Source organism: Ambystoma mexicanum, chromosome 8, assembly GCF_040938575.1.
Source record: "Ambystoma mexicanum isolate Mex_15411 chromosome 8, UKY_AmexF1_1, whole genome shotgun sequence".
NCBI lineage: Eukaryota > Metazoa > Chordata > Amphibia > Caudata > Ambystomatidae > Ambystoma > Ambystoma mexicanum.
This window is the reverse complement of record NC_090929.1, coordinates 112,541,551-112,569,202: the sequence shown is the minus strand read 5'-3', so window position 1 is coordinate 112,569,202 and position 27,652 is coordinate 112,541,551. Positions and strand designations below refer to the sequence as shown.

Genomic DNA, 27,652 nt, shown 5'->3' with positions numbered 1-27,652 from the left:
CGCACTGTAGCGCGGCCCCCACCCTCGGAGAGTTCCAGTTATCCCTGTTGCCGCAGCACCCTGGCAGATCCGCTGCGAGCCCGTTCCCACGAACAAGACGGACATGACCTAGCGCAATACATTAACATTGTAACAGTTCACCTTCCGCAGTGTATCATCGCTCCCAGCATGACCCGGCCAGCGGGCTTGGGCGATGAAAAGAACGGTAAAATGGTCATCAGATGGTAGAAAGTCCCCACATATTAATGCTAAGACCACTTGCAAAGTGTGCATTTCTCCACACAATCTCTTATATTACAAAAACCTGTAAAATGTATAACCATGATAGAAAGCATGCTTCCATGATATTAGCAATGACGAGCCCACACCACTGCAGTTGGGTACTAACAATGAAGGAACGTTCCAGGGGTCTATTTGTTATATGTATCACTGGGAAACTTACACTCCATGGTGCTGAGCCATAACCGAATTAATGCTGCTAGAGTACACGAGAAGACAAATGTAACCATACAGAGGGCTCATGTGAAGGATGCGCGAGAATGCACTTGTCATGTGTGTATGTCTAAGCCCCTTATGTGCCACCACCGTCACGTACAGTGGCGGGTCATTTTCTATGTACTCCACCAACCACACTACTACCTCACTTACTGCAAATGTATATGCATATAACTAAATACTGTAATCGTTAAAACATAGTGTACGAATAAGGTGCTCAGACTGGATATAATCGAGACACATCCAGCAAAGTTGAAATGTATGTTTTCAAGTGATTCGAACACATATTATAAAGTGTTCAAATGATTGTGCCGGCAACACACGAGGAAGATACCTTTGTGAATATGTGCAAGGCCATTCCCCCTCCCACCCTGCGAAGACTGCCAAACATGAGAGCAGAGGCCCGCGCCGCGCTGCTCCACCTCCCCCAACCAGACTGGAGCCGCTTCAAAGATTTGTAAGCCCCCTCTGCAGCACCCAAGGCCACGGCCCGCCACCTGCATTATTTACAGCACAGCAGTAAACCTCTGCCTGAATACACACTTCCAAAGGCGCCCCCTCGTAAACCCCACAACCCACCGGAGCATCTTAGACTTATGGCCCTGTGCAATCAGGACACCCAATACTGTGGCAACACACAGCGGCACATTCATAACCACATCTAACAAGACAGGAAGGCATGTACCGCCCGTCCCATGCCCTGAAGCTTAGCCCCTCAACCTATGGCTCCGGTCAACAGGACACTGGTAACCATGCCCTGATGAATGACCATCAGACCCCTCACAAGGTGCATTCCTCCTGTGTTGCATTAACCTGTAGGATAACCTATTGGAAGATTTACTAAAGAAGATAATATTGCAATGACTGAATGACTGCGGTGTGCATGGCCTAGGGCAAACAAGTCAGGAAAAGACATTCATCTCTGACACTGGCCGCGATGGCACAACGACACCGCCCGGATGAACTCAGCCGACCTGCCAGGCCCAGCCCAACCCACGAGGCTGACCAGTGACGTTCTCCAGCCAAGGCCAACCACATCGCAGCAGCACCTATAGCTAGTCATCGCCACCCAATCCCATCTAACTTGTGCCCCCTATAGTATGTAGGTTCTTATGACGTATTTTGTAAATATATACGCCTGTCTTTGCTATTGTCAGACAGAGCGCTCTCGGAGTTTGCAGAGTTCTTTGCATGCCCTATTCTGATTGATAAACTCCCACTTAAGCTCACCCGCACTCTGTCTTGGCTTTATTCCCGACTTGGGAGAGTCCTTCATTGTCTCTCATTGCGGGGAGGATCGTGCCTGCTGGGGACGCTTGCCTTCACCAGCCAAGCTACTTATCCAGTTAAAGAGCTGCATGACAACTCAGATATGATCATAGGGAATGACTACAAAATAATGAAAATATTGCCCTCGATATGTCCACAATATTAGGCGCTTGTGTGTAGGTTAGCACAAAATCCAAGTACTGCAGGGCCACGTTTCAGCTTTTCTGGACACTCCAACCCTCACACAAGAATAACAGCAACATCTTAAAAAGAGGACAAAAAACAAGCTCATACCTGCCCTCCCACCCCAAATCTAACAAGTCAGTGCACATTGTTTTCACAAATAATAGTAACATGTCTCAATACTGCGTAGAGCACTGCTAAGGTTCTGCACCTTCTACCTGGCTGTTGTTGACCATTATGGTCCAATCTGATCAATACATCCTGTGATGTGTTGACTGGATAGGTAAGAATTGTGAGACTACACAACACGTATATGCTTGGTATTGGGTAACCCACCTTTTGGTATAGGTCTGTACTACACAACTTGGTAGTGTGACTGAGCAGACAGGCCTATCTCAACAGGGGTAAATGTGAGCTGTAGAGCTGCACAAATGAAATCTGTAAATTACAAGTAGCCAAGTAACACTTACACTCAAGGTTTTAGTTCTAAATAGTTCTTGAACTTGTCCTTAATGAGGAACTTGTTCAAACTTCTTAAGTCCAAGACGGGTCTCAGTCCTCCGTCCTTCTTTGGGATGAGAAAGTAAGGGGAGTACCAACCGTTGTTCCTCTCCGCTACAGGTACATGTTCTATTGCACCTTTCTCTAGCAGGGTTAAGATTTCCTGCAACAGGAGCGGATCTGGAATTTTGACAGAGTTGGTTCCCGGTGGATGGTTCTGAGGCCTTTTTAGGAAGGGAAGGCAGTAACCTTGGGCTACTGTTTGCAGTGCCCAAGCATCTGAAGTAATACCCCGCCATTCGCTCAGATGCTGAGAGATTCTGCCTCCCACCGGGGTCTGTGTACTAAGGTCTGAGAGATATTTGGAGGCGGCTGCAGGAGCGGCTGAGGGCAAAGATGCTGCTGCTGAGGCCGATTTCGCACCTCTTCCTTATCAACTACGAGGGAAATTTCTTTTACCTTTCTGTGCGGCCCGTCTTCTTCTACCAAATGAGGAGTAGTATTGAAAAGAACGACCTCTCCAGATAGATGAGCCCGAATAAGGTTTTTGAGGCTGTCGCAAAGAGGTGCTAAGTGACTTCGCCGCCGCCTTGGATGTCTGCAGTTTTTCTAAGCTCTCATCAGCTTTACTGCCGAACAGCCTCGAGCTGTCGAAAGGCATGTTGAGTAGCCTGGCCTGTACATCTGGTGCAAACCCAGACTTCCTCAACCACGCAAATCTGTGCAGTACTGTGCTTGCAGCCATGGATCTGCTGATGCCGTCAACAGTATCTAATCCAGATTGGAGACATTCCCGCATTGCCTCCTTACCATCTTTCACAATATTCAGAAAGCCTTCCCTTTCTTCGCCTTCTGGAATATGTTCAGCCGCCGCCTTTACGCTATCCCACAGGCTATGGGTAAACCTGGCCAGGGTACAGGTATCATTTGCTGATTTAAGGGCCATGCTGCCCGAGGAAAATACCTTGAGGGCCCAAGCATCCACCTTTTTTTCCTCTCTATCTGGGGGGATAGATGAATAAGCTAACTGTCTCGTGAAGGTAGCAGCTAGTACCACTAGACTTTCCGGCGTAGGGCGTTTACTCAGAAAGTCAGGGTCAGTGCTTGATGGCCTATATTTTTAGGGAAAGTCTTTATTGACTGCTGCAACAGACTCAGGGGTCTCCCAATTTGCAACCACTGTTCTTTGAAGAGCCCTATGAAAAGGGAAGAACTGGGTCCTTTTGGGTGCCCTGGTCCAGGATATCGGTCATGTCATCTTGTTCAAAGGTTGGTAAAGACCTACCCAACCCATATATTCAACAACTCTGTTCAACAAGTTCCTATACCCGGTACTTGCATGTTCTGCAGGATCAGATCTTTGAAACTCTAACTCAGGTGACGTATCAATGCCACTGGCAGAGTAAAGGGTGTCACACAGGTCTCTCAATCTTGACTCAGGGTCAATGAATTCCTCTGGCACATTTCTAGTACAAAATTTTACTCCAAATGGAGAAATCTCTTCCTCTGAGGCACTTTCTTCTTCAAAAAGGGAGCGCATGGGCAAGTCTGATTTGAGTAAAGGTATATACCTTTTTTCCTGTTCTAGAATTTGCCTCAAGGGAATCGAAGGATTCTTCGAAATGGTTGACGTCGATAAAGGAGCCAATACCTCCTTTGGCTTCGCGTCGAGGTAGTCGGCGCCGATGGCATTGGTGAACTCGTCGAGTGCTTCGACGGTTTATGCTTTCTAGCCGTAACCGAGGAATCACTCGAATCTCGAAGAGCCTTCGACGTTTTAACGTCGGGTCGAGATAGTCGAGTTTCCTCCTTACTACTGGACTTGGCCTTAGTAGTTTCTGACTCTCCTGCGTCGTCCAAGGGAGAGACCGGGGTCTGGCTCTTACAAGCTTTCTTTGAGGGGGTCGGGCCACATTCTTAAAGGCCTTCATCATTTGTTTTCCCATTTCCTAGGAGAATCCAACTTAGTCAGACATTTGACCCTCTTGGTAGATGTGTCTGACGAACAGGAAGGAGATCTATTTCTCCTCTTAGTCTTCTTAGAAGAAGACAAAGAACGTCTCAATCTACTCCTAGATCGGGATCTCTTCGAATGTTTATGCTTATCGGAGTCTATGCTTCTTAAAAGCGGCCTTCGAAGAGGCCCTCAAAGCTTCATGCACCACCGCTAGTTTACCTTGTTGTTCGCGAAGAGCTTTCTCTGTCATCGATTGACAGGAGCCACAGCTGATGGTCCGAACCCAGGCACCAAAGGAAAGACACAGTGATGGTCAGTGATCGACATTTTGGAACCACAGTCGACACTTTTTAAACCCAGTCTTAGGAGTGGAAGGGGTTGAAGAAGACATTTTCTCTGAGGAAAATATGAAGCGCGCCGTTAACTTCATTTGCGAAGCTAACGGAAAAACTGAAGCCAACGGGCACGGCACAAGCTACTTATACGACTGGTGATGTCGACACGCTATGGAGACCGACGAGGGCCATCGACGCCACGACCTTGTGCACAAGGCCCTCTGCCGAAAAAAACCTTCTGAAACAACGAAGCTGGCGAAATACAAATATCAGATGACTGTACAAGTAAAGTTTGTGTTCATACGGCACAACTTGAGTCGCGTTTCGATCTTTCTTTGAAAAAATTACAATGCTCACGTGCAATAAGCAAAGTTTTAATGTGAATATATTAAGTAGAAAGAGGGTCAAGATGGTTCGGAAGATAGACCAGTCTGTAAAGGACTTTGCTACAGAGATCTCTGTCCATTTGACAGATCACAATGCAAAAACCTGGCAAGACAGACTCAGCCTACCCTCGCTTTGAGGTTGATAAACTTCAGTAAATAAACTTTGATCATAGTAACACCTATTGTGCTTATAAACAGCATACCTGCACCAGAAAGCGTCATTTCTAAAACTGAATAAAGCATCAGAATGGTGCAAGTCTAGAGCTCCGTCCTTCTAATGAGGGTCGTAAAAACAGTTCTATGTTCTTTATGCTGAAGTAAATTACAAAGTGGTAATGTCATTTACTTTCACAAAATTGCTTTGATTTACCTCTGTTTTTTTCCATTTTTCTTTTTAGAGGGGCGGGGGGTTCCCACCCATATACCCATTTCCGCAAATGAACAATGATTTTGTTGGGAGAAGAAATTAAGTAGCTGAATATGAGGTATTGGAAACAAAGCTACAAGGTTCATGGCCTGGCTTTCCCATCAGACGATAGTGTGATCCCGGGCAGGTCATCTTATTTCACTGTATATTACTGAGCTGTGTCCAGTGAAAAGGTTTGCCTTCTCACATTCTCATGACATTATTCAGCCCATTGCTTGCTCTTTGTCTCGGGAGGATAGCTCAGCGGCAACGTGCTCGGCTTGGAAGCAAAACGACACAGAGCAACACGGGTTTGATCTCCGAGTCACGCTTAGAAACCTTTGGGTATTAAGCACGTTATAAATAACCTATCATATCATATCTTTCTTTTCATGAAGGCTGTTTGAGTGACTGTGGATCATTTGGAGAGCTTATTTTCAGGTCTAGCAGTTGAACACACAAAATGCTCTGATATTCTCTAGAACTTCATCAGCAAGTCTGTGTCATCAGTAACTATAAGCAAGTGTACTTACCACACTTTGTTTGGTGCATACATAAATCTTCAAAATACAATAGGAAAACCAAGATGAAGTAGTTTAGGTTCATATCAATCAGTATTCTGGCACTTGTCTTCCATTTATGATGGAGAAAATAAAGCTACAGTCATTCTGCATTTGGAGATTATATCTTTATTCTTTTTCCTCAAACAAAACAACAAGTATGACATGCTTAGATCTAATAAACGTTGCAGCCTGCAATTGCATCTCTTTGTGAACAGAGCGAAAACAACCTTATTTGTAATTATTAAATAACCACTGAGGCAAAAACTGCTTGCCATCTCGAAATCATCCAGAAGGAGAGCAACATCAAAGTTTGTCTCTCTCACAATATTATCTGCTTTATAGGGCATTCAGCCACATAACATGTAAAAGACTTCAATTACTGATCATGTGGCTACCATTTGCATTGGCATGCTTATCAGCAACCTTTGACAAATATGGCCTTCAATCTCACCAGGTGTCTTTAGGGTGCAATAATATCTGTATCCTTGTGTGTATTTTGATAAATCAAATCTGCCAACAATGTATCCTTCATGTGCTTTGGACACACTCAACCCAACGCATGGCAATCCTTCTGGCTATTAGGGGCGTCAGACACATTTTATTTTCACCACTAACTTGTCTTCAAGCTGTCCTAACAGCCATACCTGTGGTGTCAATTGTATTTCCAACACAGTAATTTCAGTTACTGTTGCTTTTACCGGTTTTCAAAATTGTTGGAAATAATTTAAAAAACTCATAAGAGTAAAATATCAGTAATGACACCTTTGCAACTGGGAAAATCAACTAGCATGCGATTACTTATTTAGCTTATTAGTGTATAACAGACCTGGTGCAAATATTTAAAATGAATTAATTTGTGCCGATAAGTTATAAGACTGGTCTTATAAAAGGACAAGCTGCATTCCACGCATCATGCGTCAGGTTATCTCCCTACATTGCCTTCCATCTAGACCTTCCCCCGGGGTCAGTTCATTATATGACTTCATAGCCAGGTTTCACAATCTAGCTACCATATGCGCGCGGTTGCAGGAGAAATAATATATTTCATCATTGGTAATTTGGTGGGCTGCTCCATCGCAATTCCTAGAATATGTGCTTTCACTGCTATTAGTAATCTAAAATAGTGCAACATCATTAAACCAGTAACTTTGTCCCCGCGGGGTCAGTTAGGGAAGAGTGTGGTAAAAGTGCTCTGTACAAGTAATTCCCGTATGTTTCAATGCTAGGCAAGATTTGGTGCAGTACCCTTTTGGTGCACTACAACAACCTTGGCCTCCTGGCAATAGGAACCCAACCTTTGGTATAAGTCTGTACTACACGGGTTGGTAGTGTGGCCGAGCAGCCAGGCTCATCTCAAGAGGAGTCAATGTGAGCAGTAGAGTGGTTACAGAGATTTACAGTGACAAGTATCCAAATAAACTCTACACACAAGGCTTCTTGAATAAACAATTATTAATTTAACAGTGAGTTTGAATAAGCCTTCTTCAGAAGGGGCAATGTAATAATAACACAAAAATACACTCCAAAATGCACACTCTTAGTTTCTCTAAATCACCAAGAACCCATTTGGGATGGCACACAGACACTTCCTACACCCTCAGCTGACTTAAATAGTTAGGGCACTGTGGACATTAACTTATCACTGGTACATTTAGAGCAATACTAAAGTTGGTGTCAAAGAAAAGGGTTTAAGGATAAAACGAGAGACACACAAATATTCTGTGGGTAAGTATGTTTGAACCCTCCCCCACCCCCCCAACGCAAAGCAAATTAACCCTTTCCTGGAGGAAAGGTGAACCACAAAGCCAGAGGGAAGAAGAGTCTTCCAGGGAGCCAGGCCAGCCAATGTTAAGTTAGCAAAAGTCTATGTGAGCTGAAGCACTTCTTGCAGGCAAGTAAACGTATTTCACAATGTTTTAGAAGTCTTTGTAGCAATGTAGGGACACAAACTGGGGGGCTTGAGAGGTGTAGAAGATGCAAGCAACTCTACAGGAGGACCCAAGACAGTTCTCAACTGAGAACAAGTAAGGATACAAGACAAGAGGTAAGTTCTCTCAGACTGTACAGTACCTTTGCTTAGAAGAAATGGTCCCACCAGGCTTCTGTTCCTGTGTGGCTCTGCAGATCCTTTTGTTACTGTGCCTCAGTCGTGGGGACAAGAGGGAGGACCTCTGGGGACTGCTGCAACACAACAGGACGATCAGCGACAGCAAAGTGCAAACTTCAATTCAGTGGCACTTCGGTGTTTCAGCTCCTCACGTCTGACAGCAAATAGCAACACTGCGGTTCTCGGACACCACTTCAGACTTTTCTTGCTTCTGGGGTCCAGCACTCTGTTGAGGTGGATCAGGCTTGGTCAGTCCTGCCTCAGGGAAGTCTGGAGGATCTTGCTGGTGCTCGGGTCAGACTTAAAAGCGATCCACTCGCTGTCACTTCGGTTCCAGCAGCAGGTAAAGTACAGCCAGCTTCGAGAGAATGTCCAAACAAGTTCACTTTGGGGTTGATTGGTCCCACCAACTCAAGGGGAGAAGTCGTCCTTGCAGGGCATCTCCAGTCGAGGCGAATTCAGAGCTTCAGCACAGCAGCAGGGCTTCAATGGGCAAGCCAACCGTCCAGGGGTTGCAGCAGGCACCTCTTCCAAGTTCTTCTTCAGGTTCCTTCATCCAGTGGTTGACTCCAAGACAAAAAGCCTTCACTTTTATGCAGGTTTCTCCCATTCATTCCAGCCTAGCTGTCAATCACACAGCAGGGTGGCTGACCTTGCCGGACAGACAGCCAGCCAGCCAATCACCTTTTGGTGCATTCCTGCAACCAAGGGGATTAAGCACAGGGAATTTCGGGCACCTCCCTCACTTCCTGCTCTTGACCGAGATACTGGAGCCAGAGGCGGGCTTCACTTGTGAAGCCCGCCAAGGACAAAACGGACAAAGGGACCAAACCTAGTTTGGCGCACAGAATAAATCTCAAGAAGGACCTTTCCAGCAAGAAATGGCAACAAAAAAAAGAAGACTGGTACCATTTTGACAAAATAGGCACCCATGGATGCTTCACTGCAGCTGCAAACGCAGCCCGCAGTAAAATAAACTCCCAATGGTAGTTAAAAGTAAACCACTGCCACAAGCCATTCATTGTAGAAAGGGTAACATAAAATGGTTACATGAGAAACTAGACAAAGGGGACACCAAGTAACCCCTCCAGCACCCTAATGTAAGATAGTGTGTGCTGGGTCTAGAAAGTTACAACATGTAAGTAAATTCAATTTCACTTCACTTACTTCACTTGGAAACAGTAGTTTCACCAAGAGAAGGTATTTAAACCTTTGGGAAATCTGAAGGAGTTCCCTATGCCACTGCACTGAAGGTGCTATGTGTCACAATATAAAAAGATGATGCCTATGGAGTTTGTCAGACTCCAAAAACCAAAAGAGAAACAGAGTTTAAATCGCAGTAAAATACATGAGAGAGTGGGGAAAAAGGTCTCACGCGCACCAGGTTGAAAATTAAAAAGCCCTCGAGTCCAGCAAAAGTGCTGGGGGTCTCTAAGGTAGAGAGGAATTAGTATATTTCTGAGAATTCTCCGTAACACTCGTTCCCCCCCTGCACCCTCCCAGACTAAGGGACAGGAGGATTTAATCCACCACTGGGTGAATCTCATCACTTCAGTCGGTTACACTTTCTGGAGAGACTATCAGCATTTTGGTGATTACACCCTGACCAGTGTTCTATGGTAAAATCAAACCCCTGAAGGCGGATAGACCATTTTAATAATTTAGGATTTTCCCCTTTCATCTGCATTAACCATCTCAAGGGTTGGTGGTCTGTTTGAATCACAAAAGTAGATCCATACAAGTATTTTCTAAACTTATTCAAAGACCAAACAATGGCAAAACATTCACGTTCTATGGTTGCCAACCTTGTTTCAGGGTCCTTCAGTTTCCTACTGATGAAGCAGATTGGGGGTTCCCTGCCTTTCTCATCCAGCTGACTCAGAACTGCACCTATCCCTGTATTGGAAGCATCAGTTTGTACAATAAAGGATTGGTTGTAGTCAGGAGCTCTTAAGACTGGAGCTTGACAAAGGGCTTTAAGTCCTTCAAATGCCTTGGTGCACTCCTCATTCCACCTGACCTTTTTGGGGAATCTCGGTGAGGCGATCACATTTAAGGGAGAAGCTATGATCCCATAGTTCTCTATGAAGTTCCTATAGTAACCTGTGAGACCTAGAATGGCTCTCACTTGGGTTTGAGTAGTAGAGCTGGCCCAGTCTTGTACAGCTTGTACTTTGTTAGGCAATGTCCTTATTTCGCCTCCTCCGACCCCATGTCCAAGGTAGACCACTTTTCTCTGAGCAATTTGACACTTACCTGCCTTTATGGTCAGTTGAGCCTGCTCAAGAGCCTGCAATACATATCCTAGGTAGTCAAGATGTTCTTTCCAAATAGGGCGGAACACTGCAATGTCATCCAAGTATGCCATGCAGAAGTCCTCCATCCCATTCAGAACATGATTTACCATAGTTTGGAATGTAGCAGGTGCATTATGTAATCCAAAAGGCATAACCTTAAACTGGTAGAGGCCTCCTGGGGTTGCAAATGCAGTTTTATCCTTGGCATGGTTTGTAAGAGCTATTTGCCAATAGCCTGAGGTTAGGTCAAATGTACTGAGGAACCTGGCCCGCCAGCTCATCTGTCCTAGGTAAAGGATGGGAATCAGTCGTGGTGACTGCATTAAGAGCTCTATAGTCCACACAGAATCTCAACTCCTTGGCTCCTGCCTTTGGTACTAGTACAAATGGATTAGCCCATAGACTTGTAGATGGCTCTATTACCCCAAGATCAAGCATCTTCTTGACCACTTCCTTTACATGGGTTCTTACATGTACTGACATTCTGTAACCCCTGTTCTCAACAGGGAGACAGTCACCAGTGAGTATATCATGTTGGCCCCAAGGGGTCAAGCCTGGTGTCATTGAAAACAGAGAAGCAAACTGATTTAACAGAGCTTTGCACTCCTCCTGTTGGTGCACAGTCAGATCAGAAGAGAGATTAACTCCTATCTTTCCATCTAAGGGTTGTGCCCTGGGGAGGTCCGGTAGAGGTTCACTCTCCTCCTCCTGAGCAGAGGCTAGAAGCAAAGCTCCTAGTTATGGTCTAGAGACATATGCCTTTAGGTGGTTGGTGTGAAAGACCCTGGGGGCCTCCTTGGGATTGCCCAAGCCCACCAAATAATTGACCTCTCCAAGTTTGCCCACAACCTTGAAGGGTCCAATCCATTTGTCCTGTAAGGCCCTCTGCCTTGAGGGCACCATAACTAAAACTAGCTGGTCTTGAGTAAACTCAACCATGTTGGCCTTCAGGTCATGCCAACGTTTAACCAGAGCCTGACCTGCTTTCAAGTTATCAGATGCTTCTGTCATCATGGGTCTCATTCTCCTTCGGAGACCAAACACATAGTTAGTGACTCTCACTGACTTGTGCGAAGGAGCACTCTTCAACCCTTCCTTAATTAGGGCCAATGGACCTCTGACCGGATGACCATCGATGAGTTCAAAGGGGCTGAAGCCAACCCCTTCCTGAGGGACTTCTATATAAGCAAAGAGAAGGCATGGCAGTAGAAGGTCCCACTTTCTTGTAAGGGGTTCTTCAAAAGCGCCTATCATGCTCTTCATAGTTCTATTAAGCCTCTCCACCAAAACCATTGGTTGGGGACGGTAGGCTGTTGAGAACTTGTAGGTCACTTCAGTTTTTCCACATGGCTTGCATGTAGTGGGACATAGAAGTGGTCCCCCTGTCCGGGATAACCTCCTTAGTAAAACCTACCCTTGTAAAAAATACCAGTGAGGGCCTTAGCCACTGACCGAGCAGTAACAGTCCTCATAGGTATTGCTTCAGGATACCTTGTAGAATGGTCTACCACAACCAATGATGTGGGAGAGTCTACGGGACCAACAATGTCAATCCCTACGCTATCAAAAGGAACTTCCATCACTGGGATGGGCACCAAGGGTGCCACGTTCTAGGCTCCACTCTTGCCAGAAGTCTGACAAGTGTGACAGCTTCTACAGAATTTATCTACATCAGACTCCATCTTAGGCCAGTAGAAATACAGAGAAATCCTTTCCTTGGTCTTCTTAAAACTTAAGTGACCAGCTAAGGGATTATCGTGTGCTAACTGTATAAACTGAGGTCTCACTTCCTGAGGTACTACAAGTCTTCTGTAGTCCCCTGCAGTAGACGCAATATGCTCACTGTAAAGGAGGCCATCCTCCCAGTACAGCCTGTGCTTCCCTGGCTATTGCCCATCCAGCGGGGAAGCTGCCTGTTGGCAAAGTCATTCAAGAGTAGGATACTTTGACCTCTGCTGAGGTCTGCCCTACAGAGGCTACTTTCTGCAAGCAAAGTCTGCTGCTCAGGATGGTCTTTATGATCCAGATCTCCAACAGGGGGAAGGGCTTCTTCCAGTTCTGATTCACCAGTAACTGGTTCACCATCCTCTGGTTGGTCCTCCACTCAGCTGGTGGAGGGGTCACAGTTATGACCTTGGACTGTCCTCTCGGGGATGTCCTTTTGTGCACAGGTGTGATACTTTTCTTTCTTCTTGAGTCCTTGGGTTTCCCCTTTGCCTCTTTCTTCCTGGAATCAGACGGTTGTTCATCCCGTGGACTGGGAGCTATAGGTACCTCCGTAACTTCCCATTGAGATTCATTCAAAGTTTGCTCTCTGGCCAGTCTAGTCTGGTCCCATTTACTATTACTGGGAGGCCTGGGGTGCTTGATACAACTCCAAGAGCTTTTAAGTCATTCCCCAACAGGACTCTCACAGGCACCTAATTTTCTACACTAACAGGTATTCCTACAGTCATATTGTTGCACTGGATGAGAGCTGGTAGTATTGGAACCATCTGGACAGGTTCTCCAGCAAGTTTAGTGGGACCTTAGGGTGCCATAGGAACATCCTCAGGTTTGAAAAAGGTTTCATCCACTACTGTAATGCTGGACCCAGTGTCTCTAATGGCAGGGGTCTCCTGACCATTCACAGGTACATTGTCCTTGTAATATTCTTTGGTATTATCTGGAATAGAGTTATACACATCTACATTCTGCTGTTCCCACAGACCCACGGATACTAAAGAAACACTGGCTGAGTCTCCAATGGGGTCTTGGGCCAATAAATGAAAGTTTCCACTTGCCACATGTACTTCTCCCTCAGGGATGAAGGCTAAGGAGGCAGTGTGGACCCCTGAAGGTTTACACTTGCATCTGGGATCCCCTTTCAGATGGTTAGTTGACCCACAAGCATAGCATTTACCAAATGGTTTGACACATGTGGGCTTCTGCTGACCTCCCTCTGGTTTAGCACCAGAGGTTTCACTAGACTGGCCTGGTTTCCCAAATGGCTTACCATTCTTATGTTTGTGGCCCTCTTTTGGGTGGGAGGATTTAGAATTCTCTTTGTCAGCTTTCATGTACTATTTCCACACATCCTTTTTGTGAGTGGCCTCAGAATCCTTGTGAGTAGCCCTGCTGGCAACCCACAAATCAGCAGCCTTTGCTAGCTTCCTGAGATCAATCTCTTGAGTCAGCCAAGCGCTATCTCAGCTCAGGAGAGCAGGCATCAAAAATAGATTCCAGCAAAAATATATTTCTCATTCCTTCAAAGGAGTTCACTCTGTAAACCTTAATCCAATCATCAGGTTTTTCAAACATTCACACACCCAGGTAGCGCAAGGGGTACCATCAGTCTTTTTGAGGGTCATAGACCTCTTAAGATACTGGGAAGGAGTTTTCCCAAATCTAGCTATTAACTAGCTTCACATTCCCATACTCCAATCTTTCAAGTTCCCCCACATACATTACAGCATCAGTTGCAACCTGGGGGACCCTAGACAAAAGCCAATGAATCAACTGATTCCCTGTGATACCCTGAATCCCAGTATTGTATTCAAAAGCACCCAACCAATGCAAAATATCAAGTTTCACATCATACATACTCACTGCTTCTTTGGGCAGGCAAGGCCTCTTCGGACTGGAAGACCTAGAGGACTCTAGGAGGGAAGTCGTTTCAAGAGACAATTTCTTCATTTCAAGAGCATGTTGAATTTCCAACTCCTTGAGTTTGATGTCCGGATGTTTGGCTTCAGCTTGGAATTGTAACCTTTTTATTTCCAATTCAAGTCTCATTTTTTCAAGAGACTGTTAGGCAGAAACCTGTGCAGTTCCCTTAGGGAACACTGCAAAAGATTTAAGACTACAGGTGTTGGCAGTAAACCCACTTGGTAGCAGGCTGTACCACCCAGATTTACCTGGTAGCTGTGGCTGAGCAGTCAGACTTCCCTCAAGAAGAGTTAGGCAGTATGCAAAGTATACACAATAGGCACTTAGATACAATAATACAAGCAAACACTGACCAGAGCTTTGGTATCAAAGTATATAATTATTTATTTAAAAACACACAGTTGAAGCACTCTTATTGTAAAATATTCTAAACACAGTCACTATTATGATATATACACCCCTTTTTCCCTATTAGATAAATCACAGTAAAACACCACTTATTTTCACACAGAGGTAAGCGCTTAACTAGATTGCACTCTAATAAGTTTGTGAGAAAGGGAGGGAAAAAGACAGAATATGAAGAGGTACACCACTCTAGGATTCAGGAACACTGTTAGCAATGCAGAGAGCAAAAAGTCACTGGTGAACCAAAGTCCAAAGGCTGGGCCCACTCTTAGAGGGAGCAGAGCACAAATGCGCCCAAGATCACACAGTTACACTAGGCTTAGAAAGTCTTGCAGAGGGTTCAAGAAGAGTTTAGAGAGGCTTTAGAAAAGTTTAGCCAAGGTGTCCCAGGCTAACCCAGGCTCGGAAGCCAGGGGCTAAATCTACCCCGTACAGTCGGTAGCAAGGGAAGCCAGGCGGGACACGTTACCTTAAGTGGGAAGGATCCTCCAGCGGTGGCAGTTGTTCCTGGTAGTGGGTGCAAGTTGCGTCGTCGTCCAGGGGAAGAGAAGATCTCGACTTGGAGGAAAGACGAATGTCGTTGCACTACCAGGGAAGAAACCAGCCGCAGAGATTTCCGGTTAAAGGTTGTACCTTGGTTTCGCGGTCGTGGTAAAACGTGGTATCCCGGTTGCCGGGGTGCTTGGCACGGGCAAGGCGGCCACGAGGTACGTCGGGAAAGCGAAAAGACGGTGAAACCGGTTATCCCCACCAGTCAAAGGAAGGAGACTCTCCGGCGGGAGATCTCCTCTGTCGTTGGGAAAAGTGGTGAGGTAGTCCAGCAGGGCTCCACCGGTGGTGGTGTCGTGGCAGGTCGGCTCAGCTTCTCCCGCGTCGGATTCTTAGGTCCTGTGGCGACTTCTGAAGTTCCAGTCCCCAAAGCCCTGCTTTTATGCAGCAAACCCCCATTCACTCAGCCTCGCTGTCACTCAAACATGCTAAGTGTTGAGCCGGCCGGCTCACCACTTGGGCCAATCAGGATGGAGTGCGACTTGAGTTGCCTAGGCAACTCAGTCCAGGGTGCCTAAATTCCCCTCCACACCTCCTAAGTACCCCAGACAGAGTGGCACCACTTTGGAGGGCTTCTGTGGAGAAGCCAGCCAAAAAGTGGAACAAAGGGCTCGACTTGGGTTGGAGTCACAGAAGAGAACACAAACGCCATTTTAGAATCAAGTTTTGGCAGAAAATACCAACCGGAGAATTAATATTAATTAAATAAACCGGTATGTTCGAGGCTACCGTAAATAATTAAATAAAGATAGTAGCCTAAAACAATGGGAAATCCCATAGGAAAATATTTGCGGTTGAATATAAAAAGTAGTATCCACTGCCACCAGCCAAAACTCGATCAGGGGGGACGGAGACGTGCCCCCTCGACTAACAGACCCTGGGGCAATCGAATTGCCCCAGCCAGTACCTCCACAATATGGTGGTTTGTACTGGTTCTGTTCAGAATTTTTTTTTTTTTTAAACTTTTATTTTTGGACGGCCGAAGTACACAAGGCATACACAAGACAATAAATGCATAGCAGTTACATCATGGAGCAGCACATCATAAAGGATACAGCAATCACAACATGGACAGCCGGGCGATATCTGAGAAGGAGCATACCAACCGAAAAACAGAGGAATAAAGTAGGGGCTCACACATGCTAAGGTAAGCGTTAAATTCAGCCCAAATGTTCCTGGGGCGAGACTGAGCTGGGAGCATAGACAAGTACTCTTCCTCGCAATTGCGTGACCAGGTGAGTAAGCGCAACCATTTCTGAAAGACCGGGGGAGTGGGGCTTTTCCAGCTCTGGAGTATACACTTTTTGGCAATCATACAGCCTATGTTTAGGAACTTAGCCAGCGTCTGGTTTCATCGGTTTTCCAGACCCCGAACAGATTCGACAAGGGGTCAGGATCAACCACAGTTTCAGTTATGTCAGAGAGTGTTTTCAAGATACATTCCCAGAACCCAGATAGCTCCCTGCAGGACAGAAACATATGCAGGTGATCAGCCTCCTCAGCTCCACAGCGAGGGCACAGGGCCGCGGCGGCGCGGGCGAACGCCGAAGTCCTGTGTGGAGTATAGTAGAGCCTATTGAGGAGTTTGTTCTGTTCAGAATTTAAGACTAGTAAAGTCAAGGGTGACTTTACATGCCCTGGGAGACAGTAGTCAGTCCCAGGGTATGGAGTCTATACTAGGGGGTCACTAAGACAACCCTGTGTCACTGCACTGAGGGTGCTGTGTAACACACATCACAAAAACACATGAAACCCTATGGAGTAAAAGACCCCATAGCCCAATAAACACTTCTAGATTCAAATAAACACACTCAAATCATGTCCAAGAGTGAGGGTAAAAGAGTCTCACTCTTGGCAGGAGAAAAAAATAAACCCCAAAAATCCAGCAAAGCTGCTGGGGGACTCACTAGGTTAGGAAATTCAGCCTAAACAGAAAATTCTCCCTAACAGAGACACACATTCTGAACTCAAAAGGGCAGGCTGTACCATAGAGGGATTCCCTTCTTCCTGGGACTCCTCACCCTCTTCGGACTCTTCTAAGACATTCGATTTTGACTCTGAATTATCATCCTCATTATCAATTTCCACATTTCCTGGGTTAGTAGGTGTGACAGGCCTACTACCTAGACTTTGATTATTCAACAATCTTGCAATCGATTCACTTTTCTTTCCTTTAACAGGGAGATTCCTGACTTTACACATTTCTTTCAGTTGCTCTACTGTTAGAATGACCAGGGCTTCCTGACTGAAGTTATCCATATTTGGCATGTTACAATTGCTGTTCTAGTGGAGCTTAGCCTTGTGAAGGTTTTAGCTGAACAAAAGCAAAGCAAATACTTAGTGTAGCAACTCTACAATAGATCCTCGCAGCCTGCCACCAGTGTTAGGCAAGATCTGGTGCAGTACCCTTTGGGTGCACCACAACAACCTTGACCTCCTGGCAATAGGAACCCAACCTTTGGTATAAGTCTGTACAACACAGGTTGGTATTGTGGCTGAGCAGCCGGGCTCATCTCAAGAGGGGTCAACGTGAGCAAGTAAGGTGGTTACACAGAGATTCACATTGACAAGTATCCAAATAAACTCTTAGACACAAGGTTTCGTGATTAAACAATTATTAATTTATTTAACAGTAAGTTTGAATAGGCCTTCTTCAGAAGAGGCAATGTAATTGTATCATACAAATACACTCCAAAACACACACTACGTTTCTCTAAATCATCAAGTATCCATTTGGGATGGCACACAGACACTTCCTACACCCTCAGCTGACTTAAATAATTAGGGCACTGTGGACATTAATATATCACTGGTACATTTAGAGCATTACTAAAGTTGGTGTCAAAGAAAAGGGTTTAAGAATAAAACAAGAGATCACACAAATATTCTGAAGCAGGTAAGTACTTTTGAACAGCCCATTGCAAAGCAAACTAATCCTTTCCTGGAGGAAAGGTGAACCACAAGGTCAGAGTGAAGAAGAGTCTTTCAAGGAGCCAGGCAAACCAATGTGAAGTTAGCAAAAGTCTAGGTGAGCTGTAGCACTTCTTGCAGGTGAGTAAAAGTCTTGCACAACGTTTTAGAAGTCTTTGTAGAAAAAGTAGAATCAATGTAGAGCCACAAGCTGGGAGGCTTGTGAGGTGTAGAAGATGCCATCAATTCTACAGGAGCACCCATGACACGTCTCGAATGAGAACAAGTAAGGCTACAAGACAAGAGTTAAGTTCTCTTAGACTGTACAGTATCTTTGGTTAGAAGAAATGGTTTCAGCCGTCTTCTGATCCTGTGTGGCTCTGCAGATCCTTTTGTTCCTGTGCCTCTTGTCGTGGGGACAAGAGGGAGGACTTCTGGGGACTCCTGCAACACAACGGGACGATCGGCAACAGCAAAGAGCAAACTTCAATTCAGTGGCACTTTGGCATTTCAGCTCCTCGTACCTGACAGCAAATAGTAACACAGAGGTTCTCGGATACCACTTCAGATCTTCCTTGCTTCTGTGGTCCAGCACTCTGTTGAGATGGCTCGGGCTTGGTCAGTCCTGCTTCAGGAAAGTCCAGAGGATCTTCCTGGCACTCAGGTCAGACTTAAAAGCGATCCACTCGATTTGGTGTTCTCTCCCTGGCACTTCGGTTTCAGCAGCAGAAGTACAGCCAGCTTCGAGAAGATGTCCAAACGAGTTCACTTTGAAGTTGATTGGTCCCACCAACTCAAGGGGAGAAGTCGTCCTTGCAGGGCTTCTCTATTTGAGGCGAATACGAAGCTTCAGCACAGCAGCAGGGCTTCACCGGTCAAACCAACGGTCCAGGAGTTGCAGCAGGCTTCTCTTCCAAGTTCTTCTTCGGATTCCTTTGTCCAGTGGTCGACTGCCTTCCAAGCCAAAAAACATCACCTTTTATGCAAGTTTTTACCATTCATTCCAGCCTAGCTGGAAATCACACAGCAGGGTGGCTGTCCTTGCCGGACAGTCAGCCGGCAATCACCTTTGGGTGCATTCCTGTAACCAAAGGGATTAAAGCACAGGGAGTTTCGGCACCTCCCTCACTTCCTGCCCCTGCCAGACATACTGGAGCTAGAGGCGGGCTTCACTTGTGAATCCCGCCAAAGACAAAACAAACAAACGGACCAAACCTGGTTTGGCCTGCAGAGTAAATCTAAAGAAGGAACTTCCCAGCAAGTAATGGGGGGAAAAAAAGATTGGGACCATTTTGACAAAATGGGCACCCGTGGATGCTTTACTGCAGCTGCTAAGTAACCCCTCCACCACCCTATCGTAAGACAGTGTGTGCTGGGTCTAAAAAGGTACAACATGTAAGTAAAGTCAATTTCACTTCACTGCTCTTTCACCAAGAGAAGGTATTTAAAGCTTTGGGAAATCTGAAGGAGTTCCCTATGCCACTGCACTGAAGGTGCTGTGTGTCACAATATAAAAAGGGGATGCCTATGGAGTTTGTCAGACTCCAAAAACCAAAAGATACAGAGTTTAAATCAAAGTAAAATACATGAGAGAGTGGGGGAAAAAGGTCTCACTTTCTCCAGGTTGAAAAATAAAAAGTCCCAGAGAGCAGCAAACGTCTCTAAGGTGGAGAGGAATTAGCACATTTCTGAGAATTCTCACTAACATTCATAACACCTTATTTTTAAATTATGTTGGAATTTCTTCTCAAATGTTATAGGCAGCCCTTCCACATTTTAAATGGGAATATTTGCAGACTTTATTAAAGAGGACACACACAGTTTCATTAGTCTTGTTAGAGCCAAACATGTTGTGTACTTAGACTGAAGCTCATGTTTACAAAGCTTACAACTTGGTAGCGGTCGCAAGTGACGACAGATGTCTATGCAATGGTTGTGCCCATCACTGTACCACTATGAAGCATTCTGTGCCTGCATTACGTAATAACGTTATATGTCTAGCACTGCCGAACCTTCTAGTTCGAAGAACTTGTTTAGAACTTACAATGATACTTGTGATTCTGATTCAGCGAAAACCAGTCCTCGCTTGCTCTAAACTTCTGAAACATTTGGTTGCAGGCAGTACTGGAACAGTTTGGTGGGCACTCTCACCATTTTGAAAGCTTATACCAATTACTGAGATAGGGAGCTATATCAAGTAGAGTGGACGTATAGTGAGCAATGCTCATTAATAACTGCCTACATCATCTGCAAACTTATCTGCACATCAGTGATCTTCCTAATCTCCAACTCAACACTTTTCCATCTCTTCAAACCGCTGCATTACTAGTTTATACCATTCTTCCACAAATTCTACACAAAGCTCAACTCATCTTTTCCCTATTGCCAGACAAAATATATTAAATGGTCTGATTTCTATATGAAATATAACGTGAACATCAGTGTCAGGTTCTAAAACAAGCTACACACTTATCTTTGCCTCCAAACATCTTGCTACCTACCAGAGGCAACCCTGAAGCTTCTCCATCCCAGCATATGCTATACCCTAACAACATTCCAAGTTATGCAAATTCAAACCACAAAGCCAGGGTTATACCTGGAGCCGAGGTTGGATAACAGGCTGAACTACCAGGCGGTTTCACCTTCCAAACTTCTCAGGGTGTCATCCAGTGCCAATTGTATCCTGCCCAAGAACCGCACAGTAGCCTGCTGGCTGGTTCCCATAGAGCCAAGCCTTAATACAAAGGGGCACACTGTATATGAAAGCAAGAAATTGACGCACATGCCAATTGTTGCAATTTATGAGATCGAAGTACGAAAGGGAAAGCCACCACGATTGAGTTACTTTGAATGAGGCATGCTTTTTAGACTTGTCCTCAGACTTGAGAAGAACAAGGCCCGAGGTGCTGAAAGTATTATTTAAAAACAAAGTGAAAAAATGGGACTGGCTGGGAAACTTCACACATTTGGAAAAGTTACACAACTTCAAATATGTGTGGGGGATAGCCCACTGCTATTTTCAGACCCAAAAATGTCTTTTGAAGTGTCCTAGCTTAGCAGTCCGAAACTACATACTGAAACTATGGACAAATCAGCTGCTATTGCTGACATTGGAGGGTGCACAAGCTAGAATACCGGCCGATCAGAGAATTTGCTGTATGTGTGGGTTTAAAGAGCACATGGAAACACCTAGGCACGTATTGACACTGTGTCCAAGACGGGACCCAGGTACATGTCAAAGCTGGGGGAGTTTGTAGGAAGCTAGGATGCAATAAAAAGTGACGAATTCTGTTGTTATTGCCTAAACACAGACCTTGAATCTGTGCATAAGGCTCTGTATTCAGTTTGGAGAGTGATCTCAGTGCAGCTGAACAAGACGACTTAGATACAGCATTTTAAAAAGTACTTTTCTAGTCTCTTGTTGAGAAACTTTTGATTTTATTATGCAATTTTAAACTATTAATTATTAAGGCTTTTTATGATTATTTAAATCAATAGGGAAAGTACAAGAGTAAGAATTGTAAAAAGGCAACTGAATCACAGTACAAAGGATGATCTCTGAAATATTGCTGCTGATAAATGGATGTTACACTTTGTAAAGGTTCTTTTTGAATCAATACAAATAAATATTAAATAATTGGATGATAATTTCTAACGTGGAAGAAGAACAAGTTACTTTCTTACCTGGTAACGTTCTTTCGATGGGATGGTCCGACGATGTATTCCATATCTATGACAGGTAATCACCACAGCTGTGCTGCTTCGGAAAAAAATGTCAGCGCCTGTGCGTCCTGCGTCGATGACGTTGATACGCTGTCCTCGAAGGCCTCCGTCGAGCCGACATCACCGGATGTTATAAGTAGGGCACAAGACGCCCGTAGCTTCAATTGTAGTTTTTGTTCCCCCAGAACGTGTGGCACCAATCTTCTGCCAGTATGACCACAGAAAGCCTTGTGGAAACGTAAGCTGCAATCGCATAAGAAATTCTGTAGCTGGGCAGGTAGGGAGGGAGCGATATGGAATACGTCGTCGGACCATCCCATCGAAAGAACGATACCAGGTAAGAAAGTAACTTGTTCTTTGAGGGGATTGGGTCCTCCGACGTATTCCATATCTATGACAGACTCCCAAAGCAGTACCAACGTATGGAGGAGGGAAAAGAATTTAGAATATAGAAATTTAGAATGCCCAATTAAATTGCAGAGTAAAAGGACCACCTTGCCAAAGGCCAGATCCTGCCCATGGATAGAATCTAGGGAGTAGTGTCTTACAAAAGTATGGACCGAAGCCCATGTGGCTGCTTCACAGATGTTACGAATAGGAACACCCCTCTGCAGGGCAGTAGAGGCAGCCATACCCCTAGTTGAATGGGCCCGTAATCCTACCGGAGGTTCCGTACCCGCCAAGCGGTAACATTCAGAAATTGCCAAGATAATCCATCTAGACAAAGTCTGCTTAGTAACAGCTTGTCCCAAACCCTTCTAGCGTAACCTATAAAGAGCTGATAGTCCACTCTGACCCAGGACATGCGTGAAATGTAGAAACTTAAAGCTCTCCTAGGATCCAACCTATGGAGCCTCTCCTCTTCCTTGCCAGGATGCGGACAAGGATAAAATGCCGGAAGAATGACCTAGCGTAAATGAAATTCCGACACCACTTTCGGAAGAAAGGAAGGACGAACCTGAAGGACAACCCTGTCCTTATGAAACACTGTGAAGGGTGGCTTAACAGAAAGTGCCTGCAACTGACTCACTCTGCGAGCGGAAGTAACCGCAACTAAAAAGAGTTTTATGGGTTAACAGTCTCAAAGGAGAAGAATGTATAGGCTCAAACAGAGCACCCATTAAGAATTTTAGAACAAGGTTCAAATCCCAACCGGGCACCTGGAAAGGTGATGATGGAAACACATTAGTGAGCCCTTTCAGAAACTGAGAAATTAAAAGGTACCCACTTGCGGGCCCTTGAGGGCTAAAGAAAGCAAAAAAAGACAGAACCACAGGAACGTCACATGAAAAAGGATCCACATTCTTAACCCTGCACTAGTCGCAGGACTTCCTCCAACGGCAACGGTACAGGGACTTTGTTGCAGGCCGTCTGGCCGAAAGCAACACCACCATCACGTCTTCAGGGAGGTCCCAATCCTTATACCTCAACCTTTCAGAAGCCAGGCGTGAAGGTTGCGGGATCTGACCTCTGGATGGAGAACCTGGCCCCCTCCCATGAGAGCAGATCGTCTTGGTAGGGAAGACGATGTGGAGGGTGGATGGACAAGTCGAGAAGGTCCGGGTACCACGTCCTCTGGGCCCATGCCAGAGCAATGAGGATCATCCGGGAACCGAACCTCCGTAACCTCCGCAGCACTTGCGGGATGACGGGGACTGGAGGAAACGCGTACAGCAGTGGGAAGGACCACTCCACCACGAACGCCTCCCCTAAGGCTCCTCTTGGAGGAAATTCCCGCAAGCAGAACCTTTCGCACTTCCAGTTGACACTGGAGGTGAAGAGATCCACTTGAGGGGTCCCCCAAAGGGCGAAGATCTGCAGGAGAATCTCCTGAGCCAGCTCCCACTCGTGAGATCGCGCTCTACCTGCTCAGAGCGTCCGCCGTCTCGTTTTCGTCTCCGGCCAGATGATGTGTCGAGATCGAAATTTCCTGCTGGATGGCCCAGAACCAGAGCTGAATCGCCTCCCTGCACAGAGGAAGTGACCCTGCCCCCCCCTTTTTGTTGAGGTAGCGCATGGACACTGTGTTGTCTGTCAGAATCAGGACATTCTTCCCTCGCACAGTCGGCAGAAAAGCCTTCAGGGCAAGCCTGACGGCCCTCAGCTCCAACAGATTGATATGGAGTCTGGACTCCGACGGAGACCAACGACCGCTGACTGTCAACTCGTTGGCATGAGCTCCCCATCCCGTTAGGGATGCATCCGTCACGATCATCACCACCGGCCAGGGAAGCCAAAACGGAGCCCCCTTTAACAGATTGCCTTCGACAGCCCACCACAGGTGGTCCTGGGTGACCGAGGGCGGCACCTGAACGGGGTCCGACATCCTGCCAGAGGACTCTGGCCACTGCATCTTGAGGGCCCATTGCAGAGATCTCATCCGCAACATGGCCTCTGCCACCAGAAGGATGCAAGATGCCATGAGGCCGAGCAACCTCAGAACTCGAACGCCGGGAGACACTGGGCATGTTGAAACTTGCGCACCATCTGCTGAATGTGATGAGCCCTCACCTGGGGAGGGAAACACTGCCCCAGGGACGTGTCGAGCACTGCTCCGATGTACCGGAACCACTGAGTTGGCATCGAGTGGGACTTCCTTAAGTTAAGGGAGAAGCCCATCTTGTGAAGGGAGTGGCAGGTGACCAACAGATGATCCAGGACTTGCTCGGGAGAACGCAACCTGATCAACCAATCGTCCAGGTAGGGGTAGACGTGAATCCCCCCTTTCCTGAGATACGCTGCCACCACCACCATGAGCTTGCTGAAAACCCTTGGGGGGGGGGGGGGGGGGGGGGGGGGAGGTCAATCCGAACGGCAGGACCCGAAACTGAAAGTGCGAGTCGCCAACCGCAAACCTCAGGTACTTCTTGTGCTTGGGATGAATCGGCGCATGAAAGTAAGCGTCCTTGAGGTCGAGCGACACCAACCAGTCCTGAAGTTGAAGGGCCTGGAGGAATTGAGAGACAGTAACCATCTTGAACTTGTCCTTCCTGAGGAGCTTGTTCAAACCACGCAAGTCCATGATGGGTCTCAATCCTCCGTCAAAAAATAAGGGGAATACCATCCCTTGTTCCTCTCCGCTACAGGCACCAGTTCTATGGCGCCTTTCTCTAGCAGGGATTTTATTTCCTGCGCAAAGAGCGGATCCAGACTCTTCAAAGAGAGATTCCCAGGTGGATTGTCGTGAGGCCTCTGCTGGAAAGGAAGACAGTAGCCATGGGCTATGATCTCCAGAACCCACACATCTGAAGTAATGGCACGCCATTCTACAAGATGCTGCGCCAGCCTTCCCCCCAACCGGCGAACCATGGGACATGGCCTCATGACTGAGCGGAAGCGGCTGCGGCATTGCCTGAGGGTAAAGTGGCAACTGCCCGAGCGGCCTTGGCACCTCGAGTACCTTGTTTTTCACCTCTGGTACTCCTACGGTGGCCCCTTTGACTTGCAGCTCCTCTCAATCGACCAAAGGATGAGTAGTATCGAAAGGAACCTCCCCTCCATTGCTGTCTCCTAGGACGAAAAGGCGGAAGTTGGCGAACTGCAACCTCTCAAGGCTTTCGTCAGCCTTGTTGCCAAAAAGATGATCACCATCAAAGGGCATGTTGAGAAGTCGGGCTTGTACATCAGGAGCAAACCCCGACTTCCACAACCACGCAAATATGCGCATTACGGTGCTCGCCGCCATGGACCGGCTGACGCAATCTGCCATGTCCAGACCCGACTGAACAGATTCACACATGGCATCCATGCCATCCTGAACAAGAGCAAGAAAGCCATCCCGTTCCTCCCCTTCGGGAAAATGTTCAGCCGCCAAAGAGACACAATTCCACAGAGTATGAGTGAAACGTGCTAAGGCACACACAGAGTTGGCTGTAAAGCCATACCCACTGAAGAAAACACTCATCGCCCAGCCATCAAAACGTTTGTCGTCCCTATCAGGAGGGATGGTAGGGTACGACACCTGTTTTGCCGGGGCCGTAGCCGCCTGCACCACCAAACTCTCCGGAGTGGGGTGTGTAGTCAAGTAACTGGGGTCGCTACTGGCTGGACGGTATTTCTTTGGCAAAGACTTGCTCACTACTGTGAGACTCTCCGAAGCAGTCCAAGCCGCTGCCACCCTTCTTTGCAAGGCCATATGGAATGGCAGTACCGGGTCAGTTGGTGGACCTTGGTCAAGGATATCCGTCAGGTCATCCTGTAGAAAATCCACTGGTGGTGCAGACCACCCCAAGTATTCCGTCATCCTCGACATAAGGCGCCGGTACGAGGACTCTGCGTGCGTGCCAGGCTCAGACCTACCGAACTCAACCTCCCGAGAGGAGTCCAGACCACTGGCGTCGTGCAAGGATTGACGCAAGTCTTCTAGCTGGCTATGACCAGACAAGAGTTCATCAGGAACCTCTTCAGGAACCATACCTTCATTAGACCCTTCATCCACCTCAGAGATGTAGTCCAGAGGCTGGATGGAATCGACGTCAACGTCGAGCGTGGCGCCGATGGCTTTGATACAGGCCTCGAGGGCAGAGCCCCGAGCCTATCCTTCGACAGCCTCGGCGGAGCCTCGAGAGTCCTTCAACGGTCTCGGTGCCGCAGGCGCCGACGTCTTCATCGAAGACCACACAGGCTCCGATGGCGTCGAGGACCGGGAGCGGGCATGGCTAGAGCGATCCACCTTGTCCGACTGGGACCTCGAAGGTTCGCTGTGATCGCGACGACCGCTCGAGCCCGAAGGCATACGAACAGTGTCTCTAGCACGTTCCCTACTGGCGTCTTTCGACCGTGCGGACGGAACAGAGCCCTGCGACTAAATAATCGCCATCATCTCCTTACTGGTGGGACAAGCAACCCGCCGACGGGCGGAGTTCTCGGATGAGGATGGGGAAGGCGACCGATGACAGGGCTTCTGTGAGTTGGAGTAGAAGAAAGACCTAGGCTAATTAGCCTTCGGTGTGGGCCGCACACCCTTACTTCCCACTATGGGTTAGACGATTTCTTGATGCTTCTATATCAACTTATACGCAGTTATCCTTGTTTCAAAGTGATTTTATTGTCCAAAACGTGTATTTTTCAAATACTAAATTTTAGATTCAGTTTCGTCTTGTAGGCTAATATTGAGACTGTGGCAAACAGTAACCCATCGGGCTAATGCATTTCGGAGTTTTCCTTCTGCGAGTGCCTCAATGAGGCAGAGGAATGGCGGGACCCACTCCAGGACCCCCTGGACTTACGCCGACGATGCAGAGAGTTGCCCCTCGAATCATCAGTCGAAAGCCCAGTGGATTTCGACTTCCGGGGCTTGGACACCTTACTGACAGAAAGCTGCTTCATACGCTCCCGCAAGGCCTTCGAAGTTAACGACTGGCAATCGTCACAATCGTCCGTGGCGTAGTACTCGCCGAGGCACCAGAGGCAGGTGTCGTGCGGGTTTGTCAGCAACATCTTGGAACCACAGTCCCGACACTTCTTGAAACCCGGCCGCGGGATAGAAGACGACGAAGACATCATGGAAATCTTCACAAACAAACTGGTTCGAAGAACCGAAAGAACAACTCAGAAGAACTGAGGCATGCCGAGATCTCCGAAGCGAACACGTCCGCGGAAAAAATGGAACTGAGGCTACGGGCGGCGTGCGTCCGACTTATAACATCTGGTGAAGTCGGCTCGACGGAGGCCTTCGAGGACAGCGTATCGACGTCATCGATGCAGGAGCTAAATTTTTTTTCCGAAGCAGCACAGCTGTGGTGATTACCTGTCATAGATATGGAATACGTCGGAGGACCCAATCCCCTCAAAATTTACATTGCAAGCAACTTTCAACTATGTTATTTCTACAGAACCTTTGAATCTATCCATAAAGATGCCAATAAATAATGAACTAGAAAGTGAGTGCAAAAGCCAGTGAACCCAATGTGTATTAT

The 27,652-nt window shown here is 46.8% G+C and overlaps 1 protein-coding gene across 3 annotated transcripts in view; it reads right to left on the bottom strand.

The window, feature by feature from the left end:
- The window catches only part of GOLGA1 (golgin A1), an 804,100-nt gene that overhangs the window by 663,523 nt on the left and 112,925 nt on the right, over nt 1–27,652 (bottom strand). The window lies entirely within an intron of this gene.